We start from the raw sequence: 16,749 nt of genomic DNA on the forward strand, positions 1-16,749 counted from the left end.
GGGGTCCCCAATCCCAGTCCATGAGGGCCGGTGTCCCTGCAGGTTTTAGATCTCACCCTGGGTCAACACACCTGAATCACATGATTAGTTCATTACCAGGCCTCTGGAGAACTTCAAGACATGTTGAGAAGGTAATTTATCCATTTAAATCAGCTGTGATGGATCAAGTACACATTTAAACCTGCAGGGTCACCAGCCCTCATGAGCTGGGATTGGGGACCCCTGCCTTAGAGTAAGTTTTGGGTCGCTGACATGCTTTTTTTTTTTTTTTTTTTCCTTGCCTGTCCCATTTGGCTCTTTTGCCATCAGAATTATTGTCTAAAGGCAAAGAAAGATGCCCAACGGATTTACTTTACCAAATTGACCATCCCAGCCTTGCCGTAATGGTCCATTTGATTCGCCTTTTATTGTTTATTTTATTTTCACTTGCTGAATACGGGACAGACTTGACTGGAGGAAAGAAGGGGAGAAAAAAAGAGGGAAAGAGAAACAGCTGAGAAGAGGGACGGGGGAGAAGGGCAAAAGACAAAAACCAACAGAATGGGCAGGAAAAAAAATGCATCTATCGATCACCTGGATCACCTGTTGAGAAAGAAAAAAGAAAACAAGCAGAAGAGAACAAGAGTAATAGAATAAACAACATCACAATGATATATGGGAATATGACAGTAAATACTAAATATTAAACATTATTGTGCAGCACATAAGATCAACAGAACACAGTGTGCTTTGAGGTAGGAGCCAAAAAGGGTGTAGTTTGTGTGTGTGATCATCCGTGTGTACACCTGTGAGCATGGACGCGCTTGTTTTGTTTTTTTTAAAGGTTCCTTCATGTAATGATCTGCTAGAGGGTGTGGGGGGGCCACAGCCCCGTCCTCCAGGGTATGAAGCAGGTATGGAGGAGATCAAAACTCCAGACATCCAGAGGCCCCCAGAACACAAGAGACCAAGGAAGACCAACAGAGGGGCAGAGTCCCAGATGAGGGGTCACTCAGCAGCCGCGGAGCAGAAGCCAGGGGGGGTTGCAGTGACGCGCCCGTGAGCTCCGCCGACAGCCAGCTGTTCCTGAGTGACCGAGCCCCAGGCCGAGAGGCCGGGGGCACCCCACCTCCGAAGTGGCCCGAGCGAGCCCCAGGCTCCAGGCCCCGATAAGCGGCCGCCAAGGAGTGAGCCGGTGTGTACCTGGATGCCCATCCCCAGACACAAAGAACCACCAATGCACCGATGTCTGAGGGAGTCCGCCACTGGCAGGGGAAGTGGTGGTGGGGGGAGATAGACCTCCAAACCTTGGAGGGCCTGAGATGTCCCCAGAGAGGTGGCGTCTGATACCCAACCTGACATATAGACACAGACATACAGGCACACACAGATACAAACATCCATTCCCACCCTCATGCTCTCATATGCACTTACTCCACACTCAACCAACGTGGAGACAGACATGAAGAGACGCTGTACACACGATCACACTCCCCAAGCGTACTCTACGAACCGGGTCTAGGTACCCTTGCCCCTGGAGGGGGGAACTGCACCCAGACCCAGGTGGTGTTACCCTTTTCCCTGCGGTGGGGAGAGGCAGACCGCCCCGACTCCGCAGCAGCAGGGAGGCCCCACACTCCAGACCGCAGTCGGACGGCCAACTCCTCCTCCTAGCCCCCCCGCTCCAGCAGGTCGCAGAGAATGGGGGTGAGAGAAGACTCCAAACCTCCCTCCACCCGCTCATTGTAGTGTTGATGCATGTGTGTTCTAAGGTGCATTTAAAACCCAGGAGGGCATGGAGCTACCTGCCAGAGAGCAGCAGGTAAGCACATAGTCCCTCCTGCTAGCCCTCAATGTCTACGTGTATTTAACATTGAGGGGTGGGCAACGACGCCAGGGGTGAGGTGTACACCCTGATGGTCTTTTGGAGTCCGTGTAGCGTGCCCACCCCCAAGATCCTATATGTATGTGTAATGAGAGTGTGAGTAATGTGAATCTCTAAGTTGTGGGATAAAATTGAGGCAGAGGCAGCCAGAAGGGGACAGAGGGGGGGGGGGGGGGGGGGGTAGCCTCCTCTGACATGCTGCAAGGTCCATCCACAGCCCTTTTTCAGCGTCCAAGATTTTATGGCCCCTCGGTGCAGTGAAGTCATCTGACCGAAGCATAATGTTTCCACTTCTGTGCTCGACTGTTCATTGGCTCATACTTGAAATTCTCGTCCTCCAAACATGGCGGGTTGATTTTGGTTTCATCTGAACACTTTTCTGAGTCATTTATGTGTTCACTGGCAAACTTAAGCCAGGACTGTACTGGGCACTATTCGGGAACTGACAGTTTTCAATCCATTATGGAGTGGTGTTCTTGGTGATTGTTGTCCCAGTTGCTTTCAGATCATTAATAAGCTCTGCCCCGTAGTTTTAAGCTGATCTACCACCTTTCTATTGATAATCCTTACCCCAAGAGACAAGACCTTGCATGGAGCTCCAGACCGAAGGTTACCAATGATCATTTTATATTTCTTCCATATCTATAAAAAAATGACACAAGTGGTTTTTCACCTCCTCACCAAACTTCTTGCTGATGGTCTTGTAGTCCATTGCAGCCTTGTAAAGGTCTAAAATCTCTTCCCATACATCCTTTGACAGCTCTTTGGTCTTGCCCATGATGGTGGAGAGGTTGGAATAGAAGAAACTGATACTGTGGATAGATGTGTTTTATACACATAATGAGTTGAGATCAGCAGCACTGATTGACTGTAATCTGTGGGCTCACAGCCAATTTTTGAGAAACCCGGAATTCTGCCTGAATTGTAGAAAATCAAATGCTTATTTTACTAGATGACATGTAAAACAATTGTAATGTAATGTATTTTTTCTGGATTTTCGGTTGATCTCACACTACTAAAATGAAGCTACCAATTCAGCAGAGCGTCAAATAATTATTTCCCCTACTGCATGTCGCTTTGATGTATTCTTATGGCGTGGATGACAGTCTTAGCTTTATGCTTTCAGCTGCAAACCAGGCAGTGTTAAATTTCTGGAGCAAATAAAGAACAGAAATAAAAACATAATTCACACAGGGAAGTAGGCTTACTAGCCGAGCTTTTAAGGCCAACAAGTTCAAGCCTATGGTGCTTTAATCAGGTTGTCCTCAGGATTAACTCACTTTCCATAGGCCTAAAGAAAAATGAAATGGTAGATTTCTCCATAGAAGGTTTTGTTGGAGTTTAGGACTTGCACACAGGCACATTTGCATAGGTTTCATATCCCTCTAACTGTAGAGTTAGAGAAATACCTAACTACAAACGACAGTGAGAAAGTACCACCTGAGCTCCACCCTGATGCAGGTGAGAAGCATTTGTGATTTGAAGGATAATACAAAAAAAGAGCTGGAAGAAAGCCAGTAATTAAATGCACTAGCCAACATGCTTAAAAAGTCATTGTTTCTCAGACCTTTTCTGTTTAATTGGGCTTCATAACAGATTTGTAACAGTCAAATTTATCCACCACAACTTAATCCGTCTCTAATGGCAAGCTGCATGTGTCTCTAATTGTGGGGATCGCAAGTTCAATTCACACCCGGTATCCAGTAAGGGTCCTGGCTAAACCCCGCATGCTAAAAACCAGCCCTGAAATGGCGCGGCTACGTCTGCAGCCTGTCCACAAGCAGTTCACTATATGTTGTAGTGTGTATGTGACAAATAAATTAAATATTTGTAAAAAGTCTCCCCCTTTGACTTCAAAACATGTGATAAATTAACCGACACACAAATCAGAGGGCTGAATATTTAGACATGATAAGCCAGCACTCCCATGCGTTACATAACCACACCAAAACATTGCAGAGCTTCTCTGCACCTGGAAGCCCAGCTTTATTTTCTCAGTCCCCTTGGAGACTCAGATCATCGGGGCCCAGACTTTGCCCCACTCCTTCACTTACAAACCTTGAAAGCTAAATTTTCCAGTCACAACCAAGCCAAGCTGCAAGGAGCTTTGTACTGATTGTGTGTAGTGTTATGATGACAGGGCAGACTACACATACAAATGAATGTCCCTGTGAGATTGCAGCAGGTGTTTGAGCAGTTGGGTTTTTCTCTTTTTTTTTGACCATTGCAACATCACTGCAGGGCAGACACGTGGTAAACCAGTTATGGTTGAACAGAGCGTGAGCATTTGGTAACATTTTGCGTAAAGATCACTTTAGGAATTGCTGTTGCTAAGTCACATGATTAGGTAATAATATGAAAATCACAGCACAACAGGTAAACTCAAGCATGAGGCACAAAACTAAATTACTCCATGCTTCGGTTGTCTTTGTTGCAACACAGTAACAAGTTTTGCAGCTTTATAATTACTTTGCAGAAAAAAGCAACATTTTATTATTTATATATTGTATATAATTTAGGTGCTGTTCATATATGAACTCTGTTTTATTTTATTTATTTAGCTTTACTTATGCATATATTTCATCCTATATTTCCATATTTCACACAGTTTTTGAAAATAATACCGGTAAAAAAAATTGTGCTTTTTAATACTAAATAATAGCACATACAAATGTACTCATTAATATCAGGATTGTGCAAGTTTTTTCTACTAAATGACAGTTAGCAATAGCTAACTACTTATGAGAAAAATGTATCAAATCCTTCAAATGTCAAAGGGTTAAATGAGTAAATTAAATCTGACAGCTACAAAAAAAACCACATCTGCTTCTGTGAAACACAACCAGGCTCATAGACATGCAGGCCTTTGGTGTAACTGACTGGAGGATGAAAAAAAGAAAAAGAGAAGCACGGAGAACAAAGAGGAGAGAACTTACAGAAGCAATAATTTAATAATTTTGCCAATTTTGCAAAACAAAAATTCAAAATTGGCAAAATGGCAAACAGAGACAGCAACAGACACAAGTTGCTGTCTCTGTTTACTATCACACTGTGTGCAGTATTGCATCACATGTCATTGTCCTGGCCTTTAACTTGTGGGGAGGTGTGTGTGTGTTTTGGCTTCATTAAAAAAGAAGTCTTGGGTCAATTTGACAAGGGTCATGGATACGCAGGCTGAGTGAAGACAACACATACTCATTTTAACAATTCTATCCATAAAAACTATGCAAGCAATAACACTTAATATTGATTCAGTGAGGGACAGTAACAGTTCATTTAAAGGATCTGTTACCCTTGCTTTCGTCACATTCAAAAAGTTTAATGTACATTACACCAGGCTGGAATAGGGTCAGATAACAAGAGAAATGATGCCTGAACTCTTGTGACATCAGGCTATTCACTGCTAAAAGCTAAGTGCTGCTCCTTTTCATATTTGCTTGGGAAAACATTACATAATTCCAGTGTCTGGTTAAACCAGGACATCTGTAGCTAGTCCACACAACAGGCCTTGAGATAAAAGAGCAGGTTAACATGCACACTTGAAATCAGTCGGCGAGTTGTACTGTCACACTACTCTGCCAAATAGCTGCACTCATAGTAACACACATGGCCAACAAACTGTGAGGACCTGTAGTTAGTCACTTTCAAAAATGGCTTATATAATAAGACTAAAACAATATTGCTTGTGCCATAAACACCATTTGCCAAAGTAGTATTTGTGGCATAGCGCTGTTCTATGTTGCAACATTAATGATGTCTTCAAATGAAAGCACAATTCATGTTTGCTTAAACTTTAGTGACGCCAAAATGCAAATAAAAAAGAGATACATTAACCATATGAAGTTAGAGCCAAAAGAGGGTTAGCTTAACCTTGACAAGGAATGGCTGGCTTGGTTCTATACAAAGACTGGCATGAATGAATAAATACTAACTAAATGAATTACATAAAAAGCAAATTAATTTTAAAAAGGAACAGAAAATCAACTGGCAAACTTGCAGCGACACAAGGTGTTGAGCTGCTAGCTAAGACTTGCACATAGCTAAAATATGCTAGTTTTACCTTTTAACATTTCATTTACTGGTTAAGGTTAGTACAACTAATTAAAGAAGTCAGTTGTAAAGGTATAATTGGTGAATTATAGTTGTGCTATATTTGAATGGAGACCAGCCCGGCAGTTATACCTGCTTGTTTTTTCTTTGCTACATTATGCTAGCTGTATCTTGGTTTCAGCTTTCTATGTTGGACAGGCATGAGTGCTAGACTTTATTCAATGGATTAAGTTGTTTTATGGTCGCACTGAATTATATCTTCATAGCCTATTCTTAGGTCTTAGCTGTTTTAGGTAGGGTTTCTTTAAATATATTTTTAAATATTTTAATATAAACCAACTGTCCAGAAGTTTCTTCTGCAATATTTAATCATCGCAGATGTTCTTAGTAAGGATGTGGTACTTATTGCAAAAGTGAGGGGGGGCTGAGGGACTAGGACTGATGTCTAATTCTTTTTATATTCTTGTGTTAAGAGCCTCCCTTGAAATAACTTCCTGTTCTTAGAAAGTGACTGCTTTTCCAAGTAAGATAGACGATTCATCAAATAGTGTCTGGGGCCTTTTTATTTTACCTAAACTGCAGACTGCAGCAGACCTTTATTCTTACTTTGCAGGTCTTTCCTTTTTACTCTCTCTGTTTGATTGGTTTGCTGTATTGTGTTAGCACAGTCCCACTGCTCTGTCAATATTTAAAACTGAAAGCCCTCTTGAGCTTCATTGTGAAACTTTGGCAATATGCTGCAACAGCTTCTCAGAATAAAAGTATGAAACTGCATCACTAAGCCTGTGGAGGTTAAGTAACACAACTTACTGTCAGAATGAAAATCCCACTACTTCTGGTTAATTATAGGGATATTTTTAAGAAGACACCTCTTCCCAGCATCAGCATACTGACTGTGTACCGTTAACTTCAGTTCAAACAGGAAGCTGTTCACAGTGAAGGCATTTCTTTAGTTTCCTGTGTTGGATTGAGCTGAGCCACACAGACCACACAGGAAACAAGATGCTCTCAGCAAGCTTTTTTAGCACTCTTGAAAACTTTATCTCAAATTCTGACAAAAGGAAACAACACTTTCACCAAATCTCGTGGTAACAACAACAGTCAGATCACCACAAAAGTACTACACACATGACTAGGGCTGCACGATATTAGGAAAACCTGCGATGTCCGATAACTGATCAATAACAATATGACTTGCGATAAAATAAATAGCAAACAAAAAAACAAAAAAAACCACGAATACACAATTTCCATTTTACTGCAACAGTTGTATTTAATGAAAGCTGCTGTATTAGCAGTGTAACAACAAAGTGCACTTTAACTTTGAAACATTGCCCCCATACAAAATAAAAAAATTCTAAGGCTTGAATTCTGAAAGACATCCTTCCCAGTCTCTATAATTAGTTTTAAATAAACATAACTTAAATTATACTGCAAATTATCTCAATGCAGTTGTTCATCATTTTACCACTCACCAAGTAGTTATGATCTAAGTCAAAGCTGAAGAGGAAACTTTACTGTAGGGCTTGTGTAGTTTTCAGCTTGGCTCAGTTCAAACATGGCCTGCATTTGTATAGCGCTTTACTCAGTCCCTAAGGACCCCCAAAGCACTTTACACTACATTCAGTCATTCACCCATTCACACACACATTCACACACTGGCAATAGCAAGCTACATTGTAGCCACAACTGCCCTGGGGCGCACTGACAGAGGCGGCACTGACGTGACGGTCTTGCGGCATGTTTCGTACATTTGTGGAATGGCGACATGGGAAAAGTAGTTTCGTGAGGGGATGCGGTATCTCCGGTCCACTTTACATATCAGACTGGTGAAGCCCTCTCTGCTAACTGTATTTATAGGCATGATGTCTTTGTCAAAAATGTGTAATCGCCTCTGTTATTTCTTTGTAGCGCTTCGACGTTTTCTCATGAGTTCCACTTGAAAAACTCTGATACAGAGACGGCTGTTGGACTGCTGTGCTCTTTGTCTTAACATTAGCAACCTTTGCTTGGCTAGCCCTATCTTTCTGGAACTCTTCAAACAGTTCTCTGTGGTTGTATTGAAGATGATGGTGGAGATTAGTCGTGTTTCCTTTGGTGGTTGCCACGAGTGTTTGGCAAGTTTTGCAGAGTACCTGTGTTTGGAGAACGTCGTCTTTATCAAATCCAAAGTACCTCCAAATAAGCGAGGTACTATTTTTTTTAGGCACGAGTTCATAGTCAGCAGCGTTCTCGTCATGCGTCTCAGTCTCAGCCTTTACAACTCTGACTCGTTGCTGCGTAGGAGGCGGGCCTCTAATCCATTTGATTGGTTAATGCCGTGAAGGGCTCTATTCAACTGGTCAAATGTGTAAAGGGGTTTCTTTGATTGGTAAATTCTTTAAAGCACGTGTGTAAACATTTTAAGGTACCCAATTATCGCAGTTTACGCCATCTTTTGCGATGGGCCCATCGCACAGGCTGATATCGCGATGACAATAAATTTTCGATTTATTGTGCAGGCCTACACATGACTGTGTCAGTACCCACCCAGACAACGCAGTCATTAAGTTTGCAGATTATACCACTGTGGTAGTGGTATAATCTGCAAACTTAGCCTCCAGACATGAGCCCCACCACGGGGCGAATGAGACGGCATACAGAGCGGAGGCTCAGAGGCTGTCAGATTGGTGTGCAGACAACAGCTTGGACCTCAATACCACCAAGACAAAAAGAGCTGGTAGTCGACTTCATAAGGAGGAAGTCTGAGCTGCAGCCCATCAGCATCAATGGGGAGCTCATGGAAAGGGTGTCGAGGTTTCAAGTTCCTGGGTGTGCACATAGACACAGACCTCCACTGGAGCTCAAACACCTCAGCGTTTGTAAGGGGGGCCCAACAGGGTCTCCGTTTTCTGAGAATCCTCAGAAAAATGGACCTGAAGAAGGAGCTGCTGATCGTCTTCTACCGTTGCTCCATTGAAAGTGTGCTGACATCTTCATGGCACTCAAAAAGGCACTTCAGAGGGTCATTAATACAGCCCAAAAAGGGCCGGGCCCCTTGGATCTTCCAGCGGAGACACTGGCTCTGCCCAGACAGCGCTGACATGGTGTAGTTCTCTGGGGGCTGCTTAACCTTCAGGGATCCAGAATTAGCTGGGGACTGAAACCTAGCCTCTGGGGAGGCCCTGGAGTGCATAACTGTGCCCATAGCAGCTAAAAACGCGAGAAACACCCTGGGTGGAAATTAGATTTTCTCCCTGCATAGAATGAATGAGTGAGACTGGTGACAGAATGAGTGACGGAGCTAGCGGTGACACTGGAGCCTGGGCTACGGGTAGCGGGGACACTGGAGCCTGGGCTGAGGGCGAGTGAGCAGCTGACACTGGAGCCTGGGCTGAGGGCGAGTGTACAGCTAGCTAGGCCGAAGGCTGCTGGGCAGCTAGCTGGGCCGAAGGCTGCTGGGCAGGGGATAAGCAGTTCTTATTGCTATCTGCCGCACAAAACACAGCCCCGGAAAAAACAGTCTCACAGTCCGAAATAGAAAAATTGTCCATCTCACTCACCACAGTCGGCTGCACAGAAATCCACGGGTTTGACTGTGGCAAGGAGCGTCTGCGGCGTGAGCGCCGCTTTCTTTCTGGAGGCTGGACCGACGGGCCGGACAGAACGTCCTCCGGTGGGTCGGGTAGCGAAGCAATTGTAGCTCGGAGAAGGTGTGGAGTGTTCCGGAGAAAGGCCTGCATGGTCGGGGGAAGCGATCCAAACAGCCACGGAAGGCCAGAAAAGAGCCGTTGTAGCCGGCCTTCAACTGTGCGGCGAGGCTCTTCCGGAGGGTGTTCCAGCCACAGCCCAAGGAGAATCTCCACATTGTAGATGATGTCATCTTGGAGCTCATCGGACGGATTGAATGCCGCAGGGTCCATGCTGGCTGGTTCGTACTGTCACGGGTTACTGGGGCAAGCGTGTGTGGATTATTTAGACAGACAGAGGGAACACAGAGAAGTGGGAGCAGGCAGGCACAAAACAAACCCTAACGAATGGCAAACCGAACCCAAAGACATAACAGAATAAACAAGAACACAGAATAATATAAAGAAACACAGAACACTGAGTCATCAGACTCAGGACCATGACAGAGGTTTTTGCTTTATCCTTATTATTCTACTCAAGTACTGTACAATAAAACACTGTTTTTTGTTTAAAGGTACTGAAGTGTACCTGTGAAACATTGCTGGCAGAGATGTGCCTTACACTCTGCCCTAATATATCAGCTGCAGGCTAAAAATGGACAGTGACAGTCACAAGTCTGTCATTGTACCTCATGTCTGACAAATAATACAGAACATTGCTAAACTCTTGACCCACCCCTTTGTTTCTTCATAATTTCCAAGGAGGAGCAATTTATAGATATATGGGCAAGCATTCATTCAAATACAGTAAATAAGGTAAAACAGTTTATATAATGATAATGAGCTTTAAAATCAATATTTGGTATGACTACTTTTATTCTTCAACACATCCTGAACACTTGTATGCATGCTTTCTTGTCATTTCTTAAAGTAGTCTTTAGGAAGGACATTCAAAGCTCTTGTTTGGATGTTGGCTCCCTTTTGTTTGTTTTCAGTCAGGATGATGCTGTCATGCTTCAATAATGTTGCGTTTCAGCCACATGATAGGCCGATCCCTGACATACATTGGCAGTGTATTTAGGATCACTGTCATGCTGAAACAAAAGAAACACTTTGCAGATGGTATTGTAGAGTGGATCAAAAGCTGATGGCTCTACTCTGCAACACCACTGGCTGAAAGGCAGCACCAAACCATGACAGAGCCTTCACTGTTGTATTTCTCTCCTGATCTCCTCCATAGCCCTGTTGCCACTGATTTTTAGTCCTGTTTTTGTGTAATTTTGTAATTTCCCTTCCCTAAGAATAGCTTCTGACGGTCACTCCTCTGCTGAAACCACTAGAAGATGTATCAACTGAAGAGTCAGATACATCTCTCGGGTACTGTGTCAAGTTTTTGCTGGAATTTTCCTTTTTCTTAAGAACATGACTTTCAGTTAGGTCATGTCACGGTCTGGGGGGCAGACCGTGGGGGATGTTGGAGAAAGGACCCAAACGCTGGACTTAGTGGAATGAACAGTGGGTTTATTTACAGTGAGGTAAATGTACACCACACATTAAATCTCCAAAAGTGCTCCCTCGACTCCCGTGACGTGTCTTCTCCCAAGTGCTGGTATCCCGTGCTCTCTGCCCCTGTGCCTTCACACACCCCGTGTGTCTTGCAGTCCTGTGTTCCACTCTCCTGAGGAAAAACACAGACACAGCCGTTATGGCACCAACTCCAGCAGGCATACACTGACCAGCACTATAAACACTGACATGGGGTCTAACTCAACGATCCTGCGCCGGAGGAAGCTCCATCGCTCTGTTTAGTAGCTCCCCCGACGATCTTGATCAGAAGCAGGTGTGTGGGAAGCTAGGCGTGACCAGCAGCTGGCAGGGCCACACCCATCAGGCCTGCAGGTGGCTGTCCTTCATCCTCCAGCCACACACACACACACACACACACACACACACACACGTACACGTACGCACACCAGCATGGAACACAAGAGCACAGTGCAGCAAACATACATCCAATACACTAATAACAATAAAGGTCCACACTGTTCACGAACCCTGAGTCCCCGGAACCGGGTCCGTGACAGGTCAGGCTTAATAAACAAAAAGACATTGCTTTGAAATCTTCATGTACAAAGACTGGACTGAAAATAAGTGAGAAAGCAGACAGTGACCAAAGAAAACCTTTGAAAGAAAACATTTGAAAGACCTCCAGAATGCTTGCAGAGCCTAATGTTTAATATCACTTTTTTTAAAAAGTTACTAGAAAGCCTGCCTCCTTGGAAGCAAAATGATTATTTAAATAATAGGTGTCTCAATACTTTTGCACAGTAATGTATATGTGTTTGCTTTCAGTAAGTCCTGTACCCTATTATTCTAATCCTCCCGGTTGCTGCAGCGCCACTAATTCCTGTGCCACAGCAGAGTCCTTACTTTCCCCTGCGCTGCGAACTGAATAACCTCTATATTTCCCAATTTCTTTTTCTCCCCGCTGGCAGTGTGAAACGTTAAGACTCGATTCATGTTTTAAAAGCTACTCTATCGTGCATAAGAGTACAAAGTTGCATATACTGCCTTACAAAGCCACGCAGCTGGAGCTGTGTGAGTGGTGAAACTGAGATAACTAGCTCGAATTTTAGACCCATCCTCAACTAGCAGCCGAGACACTGCACCATTGTGTTAGCTTCTCTTTTTAACACAACAGGTTATTAGATATAAAAAGTGTAGTCACCATGAAGTCACCATCTTTGGGTCTGACTGAGAAGTTGACGCACTCTCCGTGGGTGGGTAGTGACTTGTCAAAGATATAGCACTGCTTTGGAGTAAATCATGATTTATCGCCCTTGGATGCAAATGTGGACCCAATTGAGCTTTGTGTTGCATGCAATAAGAATTAAAACTGAAACTTGAGCTCATAATCATCAAGAAATGGTTTAGTTTGATCTCAGTAAGCGAGGTAAAGGCTATTTTCCAATAGACTTCTATAGAACCCCACTTTTTTACTGGACCAGGGGACTCCTCCCCAATATGGCACCCAGTGTAAGGCATTATAAGGCGCTTCTGTGCAGGCTTAACCTTTCTGATGAAAGAGCTTTGTCCTTTTCCTCAGTCTGTGGTGGTTAGTCTGTGAACATAAAAACTTGAAGACAGTATCTTCCTGTTTCTGCTGGAACAAGGAAGAAAAACAGTAGGAATAAATGAATGCAGTCACTGTGGTCATTGTTATTCTTCTTTGGTGTCGAAATCTTAGCTGGATGAAACCTGTAAGGTAAAAACATGTTTGATGGCTAAATTGCAGCATGACCTTTGAAACAATTCTCGGTTTATCTGTGTCTTTCATTGCCTGTCTGTCACTGTATAAAACACACATCCCACAGCAGGGCAGCGGAGGCGAGCTGGGAGTCAGCGGGTTCACAGGGCTGATGGAGGTCCATCTCGGGTGGAAAGTTTTTTTGGTGAGGGAGACGAGCACCCGACCCTCCCCTCCAGGGCCCCTAAGGCTAATGTGATCCCCCCATTTGTGCGCCTGTCATAAAGAATGCACCCGCTAAACCACTTTCCCACCACTAAGAGGATTACCAAGGTAATGCTCCAGAATCAAGAGATGCTCCGGTACAAGCGGGCAATGTGAAGATGAATTTAATAACCCATGTACAGGGCTGGATTGAGTTCATCTCTGTGAATGAAACTGGCGCCTTACTTTGATGTTCAGTGTGGCTACCAGCTAGGCAGCCTAGGCAAGGAGGGAATTGGTGCTGATTTTGGACTTTAAACTAATTTTTGATGTCTTTTTCTAATGATTCAATTACAAAATTAGCTGATTGTGATTTCTTCTCACGGTGTATTCATTGTTGCCCTGAAAAAAAGTGCAGAAAGTAAACAGCAGTTCAGCAACAACAGCATCACCACTCAGTAGATTCCCACCAATCACTACTGCTATCTTAGGCCATTTGAACATTTTAAATGTTTGTTTAGTTGAGTTTTTTTTTTTTTAGCTCAAGCCAGTTTAAGCAGTGTATTAGTTCCTTGTCCTCATTAATCATCTATCATACCGAGAACATTTCCAGGTATCCATCTGAGTAATCACATACTTTGACATTTAAAGGAGCCAAGTTTTATTTCCTACCTAAAGTGGTTTCCAGAGCCAAATGGTGGTGAGAATTTGCTAAAGACAGTGGGCAAGATTTTGCTGTTTCTTTGGATTTGGCAGGAAATTTATTGATAAAATCATATCAGTTTTTAGTGTCTTGTGCAGGAGTCAAACATTTGGCATATTAAAAACCCCTCACCACATTTTTAAGCAGATACGATGTGTAACGCACAACCCTAAATGCCTTGTGACACTCTGCGATATTTAAGCCAACAGTGGGATTGGACTGGCTTGGTTTGGCTTGGGAACCTGTCAGTAAAATTAAACTTGAATGCAGCATTAAAAGCAAATGTCCAAGAGCTCAGTACAAACTGTGAAGAGGCTCCCGCGATGGTTGTTGGACTTTATAGGTTTTCCCACTGTGTTAGGAGGTCGTGTTTAGCTAAGGAATGTTTACGTAGGGACCCTGATCCCGTCAGAGACCTCACATCCGATCAGGATCAACTATGCCTCTGTTCAAGTGCGTGTATTTGTGCGTGTGTGTGTAGGCGACATGACAAGGTTTCCAAAAGATAACTCACTTCCTCTTCGGTGATTTGTTTGTCTTTCAGTCTGATGGCCAATGGTCTGTTTTGTGTCATCAACGTCTAAAGGCATCTAACATCGACCAAAAAAAGATGCACACACAAACACGCGCGCGCATGTGTAAAAGCACTTATAGAACAAGCAATCTAGGATGAAAGGAGGAGTTTACTTTATTAAAAATCTCTACTGAAAAAGGCCAAAATTCTACAGATTGTTGGGGCTCCATGGGAACATAAATTCTTTCCAGGTTGACTCCTGCAGTGTCTCCATCCCAGCTTATGCTGCACCCTTCTCTCTTGGTGGAAATAACCTGGTATCTCCTCGCTTTTTTGAAACCCGCCGTTCCCTGCATTAACTTTTGTTCGCACCAAGAACCCGAGGATGAAAAACCCAGTGACCTTTATTTTCTTAATAAAACTTGACCGATCGTCAGATCTCCTTCTTGGAAAAGATAACAAATAAGAAAAAAGGCTGCCCGTCTATATTGTAATAAAGATCCTCCTTGGAGGTTAACCGTTCCAAGAACACTCGCAGTAGGGATGGGGTGAGTAAGGTTGAAGAACAAGAAAATCCCAGTTTAATGTGAGGGAAAATAAAAAGTTAATAAGTATTGTCTTGAGGGATGGAGGAGCAGGTGGGGAGCAATAGTGTTAGTGATCCGGGCTGGTCTCAGGAAGGGGGCTTAGTGGGAGACTGGTGAGACTACATGTAATGTACTGAGAGCTGTTCACTTGGCAGTGTGCAATGGACTTGCATAAGAAAATTGAAAGCTGCCTGAGAGGTGATTAGCTCAGGGGTGATCAGGTGCAGTGACTCCAGTGAAACGCAGGTATATGTAAAGTTCTACTAAACCAAGAATAGGTCATAAAGGTTAAATATTCTAGCTTTAACTATAACACATTCATGTTGAGAAGGTCACCAGCCCGCCTCTCTTTAACTTCAATCGGTGGGATGAAACTGGAGCACACCTGCTCTCAGCTTACCTTTGTGGCACATGTGCAAATAGGGTACTTACTGGGTGGGAACTGTGCTTGTGGCCTGTCATTATGTGAAATGAACAATGCTTTAATGTTTTTGAACTTTACTCTGGCAAAAGAAAAGGCAACGCATTTTAGTACAGTTAGAACTTGTGGCTGACTTTAAGAAAACAAATCGTACTATTAGAGTAGGAAAGCAGAAATACTACACCTAGGCTACAACCAGGAACTACTGAACCAGTCAAACCAGCTGGATGCAAAAACAAAAAGATTTTTCCTGTTGTACCAGCACAGTTTCTCTTTTATAACCTGCTGATGGTAAATGTTTGGCGCGCACAAATGTTTACAGAGACGAGCCAAGCGAATACTTCAATTCATTGTTCAACCATTTTTAATGTGTCTTTTTTTTTTTAAATCCTGATTTCTGAACTGAATTGGAATCTGTTGGTACTTACTAACGGCAGTCCTAGCATTGAAACAAACTATACCGACAAAAAGCACTACTGGATTCATCATTTCTCTGTTTAATAGTTTGGGAAAGTTGCACATTCTTGCTAAGTTAGCTTGTGTAAGTAGAAACTTGCCTTCTCTTGGAAGCAGCTAGCTAAGTTAATCCTGAGTATGGTCTTGTTATGTCCAAAGATGAAAGTAACACCAAACTCATACTTCAAAAAATGAAATCCCTTATTGTGTGAGCAGTGTTACGCAACCATATCTCTCCTGTTAAGTAATCTTTTTTTTTTTTTCTCTGTTACCGACTAAATGAGCATTGTTTCCATTTGAACTCCTTCCATGAGGAACTGGTGTCACAGGTCACATTTCTCTGTGACACTGGCGCTTCTGAAAGGTCACAGTTCTTTGTGAAAAACAACTTGTGTTTCCTGGGAGGACATCAAAATTAAGATGACTCTGGACAGTTTAAAGAGATTTATTTTACAAGGGATTTAATATGATTTATTTTTGTGAGTGAAATATCAACATTTTTACACTCTGAGGCAAAAATGTAAACTTTGTCTTCTCATTCATGAAGACCTGTTATCAGTGTTTTACACCTTTATCTGCAAAGGTGTGTGTGCCGCTAAATCCCTCATGATTCGCTCCGAGCACATACACACGCCCATGCAACTTTGGTTTGTTGAGTTGCATTGTTACAGGCTTTGCAGACAGACAGCTCATTTTTGCTACAGTACAGTCTCTGTGCAGTCACTCAGATCCAGTCATTGTTACAGTGAAAGCATTGTTTCTTTAACTTCTCAGAACTGGATCTAATTGAGCTGTCATATGCCAAAGTCAGCAGTTATAGTGGCAGCATCAGTATTACCGCTTTACACCAAAAATTTATTTACGTTTATTTAAAATGCACATAATCCTATTTCTGCTAAGACCGCCCATCCCTGTTGTTTCTTTAAGTTCTTGAGGTTTAAGAAAAATTTAAAACTTAAAAATATATTTACTTTATAGTATATTCACTAATTGTACATTGTACATACAGAATAACATTAGCAAACTAATTTTCTCTTAAAAAAACACCTATTTTCACAGAGATGACCTCATCATACCTGTTTAGGTTCCCTGTCC

At 43.0% G+C, this 16,749-nt stretch overlaps 2 long non-coding RNA genes across 2 annotated transcripts; both read right to left on the reverse strand.

Moving 5' to 3' along the window:
- Positions 1-1,982: 1,982 nt before the first annotated feature.
- LOC120722532 lies at positions 1,983-8,128 on the reverse strand. The gene is made up of 3 exons (XR_005693506.1): positions 7,644-8,128; positions 6,725-7,477; positions 1,983-2,676 (listed from the first exon to the last, which is right to left on the reverse strand). It is a non-coding gene; the product is annotated as an uncharacterized LOC120722532 (long non-coding RNA).
- A 2,894-nt stretch (positions 8,129-11,022) lies between these two features.
- On the reverse strand, positions 11,023-11,602 carry LOC120722531. Its single transcript, XR_005693505.1, has 2 exons — positions 11,278-11,602; positions 11,023-11,200 (listed from the first exon to the last, which is right to left on the reverse strand). It is a non-coding gene; the product is annotated as an uncharacterized LOC120722531 (long non-coding RNA).
- Between the last annotated feature and the right edge of the window lie 5,147 nt (positions 11,603-16,749).

The sequence above is a fragment of the Simochromis diagramma genome, unplaced genomic scaffold (assembly GCF_900408965.1).
Source record: "Simochromis diagramma unplaced genomic scaffold, fSimDia1.1 OVJJ01000649.1, whole genome shotgun sequence".
NCBI classification, from domain to species: Eukaryota; Metazoa; Chordata; class Actinopteri; order Cichliformes; family Cichlidae; genus Simochromis; species Simochromis diagramma.